Source organism: Carcharhinus amblyrhynchos, unplaced genomic scaffold (assembly GCF_965287045.1).
Source record: "Carcharhinus amblyrhynchos unplaced genomic scaffold, sCarAmb.v2.hapA chromosome_111, whole genome shotgun sequence".
Taxonomy (NCBI): Eukaryota; Metazoa; Chordata; class Chondrichthyes; order Carcharhiniformes; family Carcharhinidae; genus Carcharhinus; species Carcharhinus amblyrhynchos.
The window spans coordinates 472,272-486,190 of NW_027649851.1; positions in this window are offsets into that span (position 1 = coordinate 472,272).

Sequence of the window (13,919 nt, forward strand, 5' to 3'; positions counted from 1 at the left end):
TAAATTCAATCCCCCTACCAATAAATGCCAAGACACCGTATGCCTTCCTAACAACCTTATCGACTTGATTTCCAACTTTCAGGGATCTATGCACATATACACCTAGATCCCTCTGTTCGTCAACACTATTCAGAGTCCTACCGTTAGCCCTATACTCTACACATCTGTTATTCCTGCCAAAGTGAATTACCTCACACTTTTCCACATTAAACTCCATCCGCCACCTCTCGGCCCAGCTCTGCAACTTGTCCAAGTCTCTCTGTAAACTATGATACCCCTCTTCACTATCTACCACTCCTCTGACTTTGGTGTCATCAGCAAATTTACTGATCCATTTCTTCTATAAGAAACAGGAGCAGGAGTAGGCCATCTAGCCCCTCAAGCCTGCCCCGCCATTCAATAAGATCATGGCTGATCTGTCGTGGCTCAGTTCCACTTTCCCGCCCTCTCCCCATAACCCTTAATCCCCTCTCTTATCAAAAACCCATCAACCCGCGTCTTAAAAATATTTAGCGAGGCAGCCTCCACCCACTTCAACGGGCAGAGAATTCCAGAGATTCACCACCCTTTGAGTGAAGAAGTTCCTCCTCAACTCCGTTCTAAACCGCCCCCCCTTTATCTTGAGGCTGTGCCCTCTAGTCCTACGGTCCTTTCTGAGCGGGAAGAGTCTCTCCACCTCTATCCTATCCATCCCATTCATCATCTTATATGTCTCAATGAGATCTTCCCTCGTTCTTCTAAACTCTAACGAGTACAAGCCTAGTTTATTCAGCCTCTCCTCGTAGCTCAACCCCCTCAACTCCGGTATCAGCCTAGTAAACCTCCTCTGCACTCCCTCCAAGGCCAAAGTATCCTTGCGCAAGTGCGGCGACCAAAACTGCACACAGTACTCCAGCTGTGGCCTCACCAATGCCCTATACAGCTGCAGCAAGACCTCCCTGCTTTTATATTCAATCCCCCTCGCTATGAAGGCCAACATCCCATTAGCCTTCCTGACCACCTGCTGCACCTGCAGGCTGGGTTTTTGTGACTCATGCACAAGGACCCCGAGGTCCCTCTGCACCGTCGCCTGCTGCAGTTTTTTGCCACGTAAGTAATAGTCCTTCCTACCATTATTCCTACCAAAGTGGACCACCTCGCACTTGCCAACATTAAATTCCATTTGCCAGTTCCTGGCCCATTCGCCCAGCCTATCTAGATCCTTCTGCAGACTCGCCACACTCTCCGCGCAATTTGCCGTTCCACCAATCTTGGTGTCATCAGCAAATTTCGACACCATACACTCGGTTCCCTCCTCCAGATCATCTATATAAATGGTAAATAGCTGAGGCCCCGGCACCGACCCCTGGGGCACTCCACTAGTCACCAACCGCCAATCTGAATAGCACCCATTGACCCCCACTCTCTGCCTCCTATTTGACAGCTAATCCTCTATCCACGCTAACACCCTACCCCCAACTCCATGTCCCCTGACCTTCTGCAATAACCTCTTGTGAGGTACCTTGTCAAACGCCTTCTGAAAATCAAGACAGACCACATCCACCGGCTCTCCTCTATCCACCGCCCTAGACACATCCTCATAGAACTCCAATAAATTTGTCAGACACGACTTCCCTGTAACGAAACCGTGCTGCGTCTGCTCTATCAAGCAATTCCCCTCAAGATGCCTTGCTATTTCCTCCTTGATGACGGATTCTAACATTTTACCTACAACAGACGTTAAACTAATTAAAATATGCAAGCCCTTGTACTCAGTGAATGAGCTATTCTATTGACCAATCATATGGGAAACAATGTTGATCAACAATGATGTTTGTATTGGCAGTACAAGATCAGTTTCTGTCAAGACAGTATTTGGAGTGTAACCTACAGACAGCCGCCCTAATGTCATCACCTCTCTCTACAGGCATCGACTGACCTGTGCCACATGGAGCAGTCCACACGCTTGGCACCCTGGCCAGCACCTCCAACATTCAATCCCTCCACACACCAATGCACAGTGACAGCCATGCACCCTTTAACAGCACCTTCCAAACCTGCGACCACCACCATCTAGGACAAGGGCAGCAGACACATGGTAACACCTCCAGCTGTAAATCTCCCCTCCAAGCCATTCACCATCCTGACTTGGAAGTATGTTAGCTCTTGCTTCCCTATCACTGGGACAAGATCCTGGAACTCCCCCTCTAACAGCACTGTGGGTGTACCTACACTAAATGGATTTCAACGGTTCAAGGCGGCAGTTCACCACATCAAGGACAATAATGCTGCCCTTGCCAGCAACTTTCACATCCCATGAATGTTTTCTCTTAATTCCAGTATCTTCGTGTTTGCAGGATTTTGAGTCTTTTTTTTTAAGCTTACTGGAGTTACAGGCTGATTTGATTTGATCTATTATTGTCACATAATAGTAGCATACCCTCATCCAGATCATTTATAAAAATTACAAACAGCAGTGGCCCCAAAACAGATCCCTGAGGCACACCACTTGTAACCGAACTCCATGACGAATACTTTCCATCAACCACCACCCTCTGTCTTCTATCAGCTAGCCAATTCCTGATCCAATTAACTAAATAACCCTCAATCCCATACATCTGCATTTTCTGCAGAAGCCTTCCATGGTGAACCTTATCAAACGCCTTACTAAAGTCCATATATACCATGTCAACTGCCTTACCCCCATCCACCTCTTTGGTCACTTTTTCAAAAAACTCAATAAGGTTAGTGAGGCACGACCTACCCTTCACAAAACCGTGCTGACTATCTCCAATCAATTCATTACTCTCTAAATAAGTATAAATCCTATCCCTAATAATTTTTTCTAATACTTTGCCCACAACAGAAGTAAGACTCACCGGTCTATAATTCCCGGGGAAGTCTCTATTCCCCTTCTTAAACAATGGGACAGCATTCGCTATCCTCCAGTCTTCTGGCACTATACCTGTGACCAACGACGACCTGAAGATCAGAGCTAGAGGCTCTGCAATCGCCTCCCTTGCCTCCCAGAGAATCCTAGGGTAAATCCCGTCCGGCCCAGGGGACTTATCTATTTTCAAACCTTCAAGAATATCTAGCACATCCTCCTTATCTACTGCAATACTATCCAGTTTACAACCCTGTAACCCAGTGTTCTCCACATTTACGTCTCCCTGCGTGAATACCAAAGAGAAATATTTGTTCAGTGCCTCTCCAATCTCTTCCGGTTCCACACATAACTTCCCACTGCTGTCTCTGACTGGCCCTAATCTTGCCCTAACCAATCTTCTATTCTTAACATATCTAAAGAAAGCCTTAGGATTCTCCTTAATCCTATCAGCCAAAGTCTTCTCGTGTCCTCTTTTAGCTCTTCTTAACTCCCTCTTTAACTCCCTCCTGGCTAATCTATAGTTTTCCAGTGCACTACCTGAGCCCTCAAGCCTCATCCTGACATAAGCCTCCTTTCTCCTTTTAACCAGCGAATCAACTTTTTTAGTGCACCATGGTTCCCTTGCTCGACCATTTCCTCCTTGCCTGACAGGGACATACTTATCAAGGACTCGCAGTAGCTGCTCCTTGAATAAACTCCACATTTCGGATGGAATTTCGGAAGAAATTTCTCATTCAGTGTGTGAATGGCCCGACTAGAGAGGAGGACAGAGTGGTGGAGAAGGCATTCAGCCTGCTTGGTTTAATTGGTCAGAACATTGAATATAGGAATTGGGATGTCTTGTTGAAGTTGTACAAGACATTGGTAAGGCCACACTTGGGATACTGTGAACAGTCCTGGTCACCCTATTATAGAAACGATATTATTAAACTAGAAAGTGTGCAGAAAAGATTTACTAGGATACTACTGGTTTGAGTTATAAGGAGAGGCCGGATAGACTGGGACTTTTTTCTCTGGAGCGTAGGAGGCTGAGGGGTGATCTTATAGACGTCTATAAAATAGTGAGGGGCACAGATCAGCCCCTCATTATTTTAGATAGTCAGTATCTTTTCCCAAAGGTAGGGGAGTCTAAAACTAGATGGCATAGGTTTAAGGTGAGAGGGAAGAGATACAAAAGTGTCCAGAGGGGCAATTTTTCACACAGAGAGTGGTGAGTGTCTGGAATGAGCTGCCAGAGGTAGCAGTAGAGATGGGTACAATTTTGTCCTTTAAAAAGCATTTAGATAGTTACATGGGTAAGATGGGTATAGAGGGATATGGGCCAAATGTGGGCAATTGGGACTAGCTTACGGTTTAACAAAAGGGTGGCATGGACAAGTTGGGCCAAAGGGCCTGTTTCCATGCTGTAAACTTCTATGACTCTATTACTCTCCAGTGGATACTAAACTCTCTAACCTTTCCTCTCAAGATAACCCATCATTCCAGGTAGTAGGGCAGTAAACCTTTTCCTGCTTCCAATGCATTTAGATCCTTCCTTAAATACGGTGATAATTGTCCAGATGTAGGGTTTACTCTCAACCAGAATGCATTAGGGAAAGCGACTGCTGAACACAGAGAATTGCCCAATCAGCACTTACCATTGAGGGATCTATAAACAGTGACCCCTCATTCTAGACTCTTCCACAACTGAAGCATAACCTCCCTACTTTTGTAATCAGGGAGCTGCAGGGAGGAAAAGCCAATCAAAAGATTGACTTCTTTTCATAGAACTGGATAATTTCCTCTCTCTACAAGTTAGTGGGTGAAACCTCCATCTGAGGGACAATGCAATTTTCTCTGTTAGATTAAACTCTCTTCTCACAACTTACTTTAATTCTGTCTGTTTCAATCAGTCCCACTTTCTTTCTGTCTCTCCACCTGCCTTCTTTGCCTCTCTTCCATCTCTATCCTTCCTTTCCTTTTTTACTCTATTCTGTTCCAGTCTGTAGCTGTCTCTGTTCCCCTCTCTCTTCCTCTCTGGGACCATTATAACATTGTTGATTGGGGCACCTTACTGCTCAAAATATGTTCGCCTATATTACAACAGTGATTATACCTGAAAGAAAATGATTATCAAACATTTTGACGTTCTGAGAAATTGAAACATCTGATGTAATGCAAATCATTAAGAGTAATGATGCATTTTATAAAATTACAATTAATACAGATACTATAAATGGAAGAAAGTGGAGTAATCAAAAAAGACAGTAGGACTAGGGGGCACAGCCTCAAGATAAAGGGGGGGCGGTTTAGAACGGAGTTGAGGAGGAACTTCTTCACTCAAAGGGTGGTGAATCTCTGAAATTCTCTGCCCGTTGAAGTGGTGGAGGCTGCCTCGCTAAATATTTTTAAGACGCGGGTTGATGGGTTTTTGATAAGAGAGGGGATTAAGGGTTATGGGGAGAGGGCGGGAAGGTGGAACTGAGCCACGACAGATCAGCCATGATCTTATTGAATGGCGGGGCAGGCTCGAAGGGCTAGATGGCCTACTCCTGCTCCTATTTCTTATGTTCTTATGTTCTTATGTGAACCAGTCAGAGGGCTGGATGGTAGAGAGTCTGTTCAATAAGATCATAAGAAATAGGAACAGGAGCAGGCCATTCAGCTCCTTAAGCCTGCTCTGCCATTCAATAGGACCTTGCCTGATTCAACATTTCTCACCTCCACATTCCTGCCCTTTCTCTGTAAGCCTTGATTTCCTTACTGATCAAAAATCTATCTATCCCAGGCTGAAATCTCCACAAGGACTCTACCCCCACAGCTCTCTGTGGTGAAGAGTTCCAAAGGCTCACAACCTTCTGACAGAAGAAATTCCTCCTCGTCTTAAAGTGGCGCCCCTATATTCTGAAATCCTGCCCTCTGGTCCTAGACTCTCCCATAAGGGGAAACATCCTCTCAGCGTTTACCCTGTCAAGCCCCTTTAGAATCCCTTATGTTTCAGTGCGACCACTTTTCATTGTTCTAAATTCCAATGAATAGAGTCCCAACCTGTTTAACCTTTCCTCAGATGACAATCCCTCCATATCAGGGATCATCCTAATGAACCCTCTCCAAACTGCCTCCAATGAAATTATATCTTTCCTTAAATAAAGGAACCAAAACTGTTCACAGTATTCCAGATGTGGTCTCACCAGTACCTAGTACAGTTGCAGCAAGATTTCTCTATTCTTATACTCCAATCCCTAGAAATATTTCATTAGCCTTCTTGGCTGTATCTGTGTGCTTGCTTTCTGTGTTTGGTGCACAATTACCTCCAAGTCTCTTTGTGTTGCAACTTGCTGCAGTTTTTTTCCATTTATATATTCCATTTGTTCTCCCTTCCAAAATTAAAACTTCACATCTTCCCACATTATACTCCATTTGCAAACTTTTTGCCCATTTGCTTAACTTATCACTGTCTCTTTATAAACTGTATCCCTCTTGCAACTTGTCTATCTATTTTGATGTCATCTGCACATTTAGACAATACATTTACTTCCTTCCTCCACGTCATTAATATATATTGTAAACGACTGCGGACCAAGCACTTATCCCTGTGGAACCTCACTGATTACCGGCCGCTAACCTGAAAAAAGAACCCCCTGCCCCCAATCGCTATTTCCTGCCCATTAACCAAATATCTATCTGTGCCAATATACTACCCCCAATACCATGAGCTCTTATTACATGACTTTGCCTTTTGTGAGATACCTTTTTGAACACATTTTTGAAGTCCAAATATTACAAATCTACTTGTTCTCCTCTGCCTGGTTGAGACAACTGCAATAAATTAGTCAGACATAATGAACCTTTCATGAAATCATGCTGACTCTGTTCGATTAGATTATAATTTTCCAAATGTGCTGCTATTACTTCCTTAATAATTGATTACAGACAACACTTTTCCAACAATAAATGTTAGGCTAATCAGCCTATAGTTACTTGTATTTTGTCTCCATCCTTTTTTTTAATCAGGGGTGTCACATTAACTTTTCCAACCCTCCATTAATTCTATAGAATCCAAGGATTTTTGGAAGATTACTACCAACATTTCCATGATTCTCTAGTATGATAATGCTGTGTTCTTTTGATTTATTTAAGCTACATGGTAGGATGTTTTAAGAGGGAGTGTTTTGTGGCAAGAGTCAGTTTGTCTGGGAAAACATGCAGCAGATACTGAGAATGCAGGATAATAACTGAATTTAGCTAGGAATGTGTTATTTTATTGAGTTAATTGGCCTTTTATTTAGGTTCTCCTGTATTTTAAACTAGGTATGCACAGTCATATGGTCAATGAGAGGAGCTAAGCTTGCAGGAAGAAGACAGTTTCATTTTCATTCTCAAACCAACAGCAGTTACTGCTGGGCTACCAGAAGAAAACAATGTCTCTCTGTTCCCCGCATTCTCTCTCCAAAATCCTTCTGAAAGTTCTAAACCACGTAACCTAAGTCAAAGCAAATATGCCTGTGTTTTGCTAATTTTAAAGAGGGATTTAAGTCTGTTAGAGAAATATTGCTAATTGGAACACATACTGATCAAAAGCAGATAAAGGGCGATGGTGAAAAGGCAGGGAAGTGGAGTTAGGATGAGATGGATATCAGCCATGATCATATAGAATGGTGGAATGGGCTTGAAGGGCTGAATTGCCTATTCTCATTCCTAATTCCTATGTTAGAAGTTAAGACTTGTATCTTGTCATGTTTAAGTTTGTTCAATTGTTAAAGTTAACTCATTTGTTATAGTTAAACTGTGTTGTTAAGTAAAGTTTGTTTTAATAAAGCTTCCCAATGTATCAGTAGAATCGCGCTGAACTGAAACATCCTATCCTCACATTAATGTCAAAATAGCAAATTGTTGGGGTCTAGTCTGGTTTCTGATCTGTACCCTAATAGTAGCTACTTCTTTTAGGATTTGAGGATGCAAGATATGAAACTATAAGGGCCTGCAAGGCTTATTTGCCTTTAGCCCCATTAGTTTGTCTGATACTATGTCATTATTGATGGTGTTAATTCTTCACCGCCGCCACCCCCCCCTGCCCCGCCCCCAGGGTTCTTTAGTATTATTTGAAGTATCTTCCACTGTAAAAACTGGTCCAAAATATTTATTTAACTCCTCTGTCATTTTCTTTTCCCCATAACTATCTTCCCAGATTCATTCTGGAAGGGGCCGATGTTCACTTTGACTCTCTTTTCCTTGCAGTGGGCGAGAAGAGGATTGGGAAAGGTTTAAATGTCAACAAAGATTGACAAAAAAGTTGATAAAGGAGGGTAGAAGAAGCTATGAAGCTGGGCTAGCGCTTAATATAAAAAAGGATAGCAAGAGTTTTTATAAATATATAAAAAGGAAGAGGCTGGCTAGGGTGAACGTTGGTCCCTTAGAGGATGAGAAAGGGGACCTAGTGGTAGGGGATGGGGATATGGCTAAGGTCTTGAATAACTTTTTTGTTTCTGTCTTCACGGAGGAGGACATGAATAATTTTCCGGGTGTTAGCGATGGAAAGGTGGTAGGACTGGAGGGTCTTAATGACATTACTGTTACTAGAGAGGTGGTGCGCGACAGACTGGAGGGGCTGATTGTGGACAAGTCCCCAGGACCGGATGGAATGCATCCGAGGGTTCTGAAAGAAATGGCGGAGGTTATAGTGGATGCCTTGGTGGTTATTTTCCAGACGTCGCTGGATTCCGGGGAAGTGCCGGAAGATTGGAAAACGGCTAATGTTACGCCGTTGTTTAAGAAGGGTGCCAGGCAAAAGGCGGGGAATTATAGGCTGGTTAGTTTAACGTCTGTGGTAGGTAAAATGTTAGAATCCGTCATTAAGGAGGAAATTGCGAGGCATCTTGAAGGGAATTGCTTGATAGGGCAGACGCAACACGGTTTCATTAAAGGGAAGTCGTGTCTGACAAATTTACTGGAGTTCTATGAGGATGTGTCTAGGGCGGTGGATAGAGGAGAGCCGGTGGATGTGGTCTTTCTGGATTTTCAGAAGGCGTTTGATAAGGTACCTCACAAGAGGTTACTGCAGAAGGTCAGAGGACATGGAGTTGGGGGTAGGGTGTTAGCGTGGATAGAGGATTGGTTGTCAAATAGGAGGCAGAGAGTGGGGGTCAATGGGTGCTATTCGGATTGGCGGTTGGTGACTAGTGGGGTGCCCCAGGGGTCGGTGCTGGGGCCTCAGCTATTTACCATTTATATAGATGATCTGGAGGAGGGAACCGAGTGTAGGGTGTCGAAATTTGCTGATGACACCAAGATTGGGGGAAAGGCAAATTGTGCGGAGGGTGTGGAGAGTCTGCAGAAGGATCTAGATAGGCTGGGCGAATGGGCCAGGAAATGGCAAATGGAATTTAATGTTGGCAAGTGTGAGGTGGTCCACTTTGGTAGGAAGAATGGTAGGAAGGACTATTACTTACGTGGCGAAAAACTGCAGCAGGCGACGGTGCAGAGGGACCTCGGGGTCCTTGTGCATGAGTCGCAAAAACCCAGCCTGCAGGTGCAGGAGGTGGTCAGGAAGGCGAATGGGATGGTGGCCTTCATAGCGAGGGGGATTGAATATAAAAGTAGGGAGGTCTTGCTGCAGCTGTATAGGGCATTGGTGAGGCCGCAGCTGGAGTACTGTGTGCAGTTTTGGGCGCCGTACTTACGCAAGGATATTTTGGCCTTGGAGGGAGTGCAGAGGAGGTTTACTAGGCTGATACCGGAGTTGAGGGGGTTGAGCTATGAGGAGAGGCTGAATAAACTAGGCTTGTACTCGTTAGAGTTTAGAAGAATGAGGGGAGATCTCATTGAGACGTATAAGATGATGAATGGGATGGATAGGGTAGAGGTGGAGAGACTCTTCCCGCTCAAAAAAGACAGTAGGACTAGGGGGCACAGCCTCAAGATAAAGGGGGGGCGGTTTAGAACGGAGTTGAGGAGGAACTTCTTCACTCAAAGGGTGGTGAATATCTGGAATTCTCTGCCCGTTGAAGTGGTGGAGGCTGCCTCGCTAAATATTTTTAAGAAGCGGGTTGATGGGTTTTTGATAAGAGAGGGGATTAAGGGTTATGGGGAGAGGGCGGGAAAGTGGAACTGAGCCACAACAGATCAGCCATGATCTTATTGAATGGCGGGGCAGGCTCGAAGGGCCAGATGGCCTACTCCTGCTCCTATTTCTTATGTTTATATAAATTAAAAGGAGCTCATATTGTCAGTTTTATATTCCAACTTGCCCTCATAGCTTATTTTCTCTCTTTATTACCTTTTAGTCCTCCTTTGTTGGATTCTGAATTTATGCCAGTCTTCGGAGCTGACTGACTTTTGTCTCCTTTTATGTTTTTTCTTTCAACTTAATACTTTCCTTAGCTTCCTTGGTTGGCCATGGTAGGTTTATTCCTCTCCTCCTTACTGGTATATATTTTTGCTGAGAGCCTTGAATTACCTCCATAAATATCTGTCATTGTTTGCTTACTGTCTTTTCTGTTAATCTGCTTAGTTTACCTCATAGAGTCATAGAGGATTACAGCATGGAAACAGGCCCTTTGGCCCAACTTGTCCATGCCCCCCTTTTTTTTAAACTCCTAAGCTAATCCCAATTGCCCGCATTTTGCCCATATCCCTCTATGCCCATCATACCCATGTAACTATCTAAATGCTTTTTAAAAGACAAAATTGTACCCGCCTCTACTACTACCTCTGGCAGCTTGTTCCAGACACCACCTTCTGTGTGAAAAAGTTGCTGCCTGGACACTTTTGTATCTCTCCCCTCTCACCTTAAACCTACGCCCTCTAGTTTTAACTCCCCACCTTTGGGAAAAGATATTGACTATCTAGCTGATCTATGCCCCTCATTATTTTATAAACCTCTATAAGATCACCCCTCAGTCACCTCGGCTCCAGAGAAAAAAGTCCCAGTCTTTCCAGACTCTCTTTATAAGTCAATCCATCAAGTCCTGGTAGCATCCTAGTAAATCTTTTCTGCACTCTTTCTAGTTTAATAATATCCTTTCTATAATAGGGTGACCAGAATTGCACACAGTATTCCAAGTGTGGCCTTACCAATGTCTTGTACAAGTTCAACAAGACGTCCTAACTCCTGTATCCAATGTTCTGACTGATGAAACCAAGCATGCCGAATGCCTTCTTCACCACTCTGTCCACCTGTGACTCCACTTTCAAGCAGCTCTGAACATGTACCCCTAGATCTCTTTGCTCTGTAACTCGCCCCAGTGCCCTACCATTAACTGAGGAAGTCTTGCTCTGGTTCAATCTACCAAAATGCAGCACCACGCATTTGTCTAAACTCCATCTGCCATTCGTCAGCCCACTGGCCCAAATGATCAAGAACCCGTTGCAATTGGAGATAAATTTCTTCACTGTCCACTATGATATCAATCTTGGTGTCATCTGCAAACTTATTAACCATGCCCCCTATATTCATATCCAAATCATTAATATAAATGACAAATAACTGTGGGCCCAGCACTGATCCTTGAGGCACACCGCTCAGGCACAGGTCTCCAGTTTGAAAAATAACTCTCTACAACTACCCTCTGGCAAGAAGCCGATTTTGTATCCATTTAGATACCTTACCCTGGATCCCGTGAGATTTAACTTTATGCAGTAACCTACTATGTGGTAACTTGTCAAAGGCCTTGCTAAAGTCCATGTAGACAACATCAACTGCACTGCCCTCATCTACCTTCTTAGTTACCCCTTCAAAAAACTCAATCAAATTTGTGAGACATGATTTTCCACTCACAAAGCCATGCTGACTGTCCCTAACCAGTCTTTGCATCTCTAAATGCTGTAGATCCTGACTCTCAAAATATCTTCCAACAATTTACCCACCACAGATGTGAGGCTCACTGGCCTGTAGCTCCCAGGCTTTTCCCTGCAGCCCTTTTTAAACAAAGACACAATATTTGCCATCCTCCAATCTTCAGGCACCTCACCCGTGACTACCGATGATTCAAATATCTCGGCTAGGGGACCCGCAATTTCCTCCCTAGCCTCCCACAACATCCTAGGATATATTCATCAGGTCCCGGGGATTTAGCTACCTTGATGCGCTTTAAGACTTCCAGCTCTTCCAGAGACTCCTTCTCTGTAATATGTACACTCCTCAAGACATCGCTATTTATTTCCCCAAGTTCCCTCACATCCATGCTTTTCTCAACAGTAAATACTGATGAGAAGCATTCATTTAGGATCTCACCCATCTCTGCACATAGATAACCTTGTTGAACATTAAGAGGCCCTACTCTCTCCCTTGTTACTCTTTTGCCCTTTCTGTATTTGTAGAAGATTTTGGATTCTCCTTTGCTTTATCTGCCAAAACAATTTTGTGTCCCCTTTTTGCCCTCCTGATTTCTCTCTTAACTCTACTCCTACACCCCCTGTACTCTTCAAGAGCTTCACTTGATCCCAGCTGTCTATGCATGTCATGTGCCCCTTTCTTCTTCTTGACCAGGACCTTAGCTGACTCTATCCTCATTTCATTATCATTCCCTTTTTTTCAGTTAAACGCAGTTGTTTCCGACCCAGGTTTCTCACTCTCAAACTGCATATTAAATTGTCATGTTATGCTCACTATTTCCGAGAGGATTGTTTACTCTGAGGTAATTTATTAAAACTGCCTCATTATCCATTACCAGATCCAAGATAGCCTGTTCCCTGGTTGTACTCGTTGGAGTTTAGAAGAATGAGGGGAGATCTCATTGAGACATATAAGATGATGAATGGGATGGATAGGATAGAGGTGGAGAGACTCTTCCCGCTCAAAAAAGACAGTAGGACTAGGGGGCACAGCCTCAAGATAAAGGGGGGTCGTTTTAGAATGGAGTTGAGGAGGAACTTCTTCACTCAAAGGGTGGTGAATCTCTGGAATTCTCTACCTGTTGAAGTGGTGGAGGCTGCCTCGCTAAATATTTTCAAGAAGCGGGTTGATGGGTTTTTGATAAGAGAGGGGATAAAGGGTTATGGGGAGAGGGCCGGAAAGTGGAACTGAACCACGACAGATCAGCCATGATCTTATTGAATGGCGGGGCAGGCTCGAAGGGCCAGATGGCCTACTCCTGCTCCTATTTCTTATGTTCTTATGTTCTTATGGCTCCATGACATATTGTTCTAGGAAACTATCCCAAACACACTATGAATTTGTTGTCATAGCTACCCTTTCCAGTTGGATTAATCCAATCAACATTAAGATTAAAGTCACCCATAACTGTTACTTTTTTATTTTTGCATGCTCCTATTGTTTGTTGATTTATATTCTTTCCTACAGTGTGACCACACTTTGGGTCTATAAACTTCTTTTTCCCTTGCTTTTGTTTTCATCTCCATCCAAATGGTCTCGACATCACCCAAGCCTAGATCATCTTTTACAGCTGACCTCACTTTATCTCTTACTAACAGTGCTACTCCACCACCTTTTTCTTCCCCTCTGACTTTCCAAAATGTCAAACATCCCTGACAGTTCAGTTCTCAGTTTTGATCTCCTTTTAATCCTAGGTGGAATGTTATCAAAAAGTGTTAGGGTCTGACTGAAAACCAGAAACTTATCAGTTTTCACTCCAGATCTTATGATACTTAATCAATAGCAAAACACGTAGGTGTGTTTCAAACTTGCCATGTTGAGAAATGGGACCTAAACACATTGGCAAAGTCCAGCTGCACTGATTTCAGGAGGAGTCAAGAGTTTCACCTGTCCCATGATCAGAGCCAGCATAACCACCCAATCCTTAAAGTTTACTTATTAGTCACAAGAAAGGCTTACATTAACACTGCAATGAAGTGATTGTGAAAATCCCCTATTTGCCACACTCTGGCGCGTGTTCCAGTAAATGACCCTAACCAGCATGTCTTTCCAAACTAAATGAGTCCTCTCCCCATGAGACTCCCACCAGGGTCAGTAACTGGTATTGCATCCTGGAACAGGTTGTCATGGTGCCAGCCTGTGCCAGTGGGAAGTGTCAGGGAGAGGGCATTGCCTCGCAATGTCCCTCTCCAGAAGGATGAACCTATGGTAAACCTCATCGACGGGGTTCGAAAATAC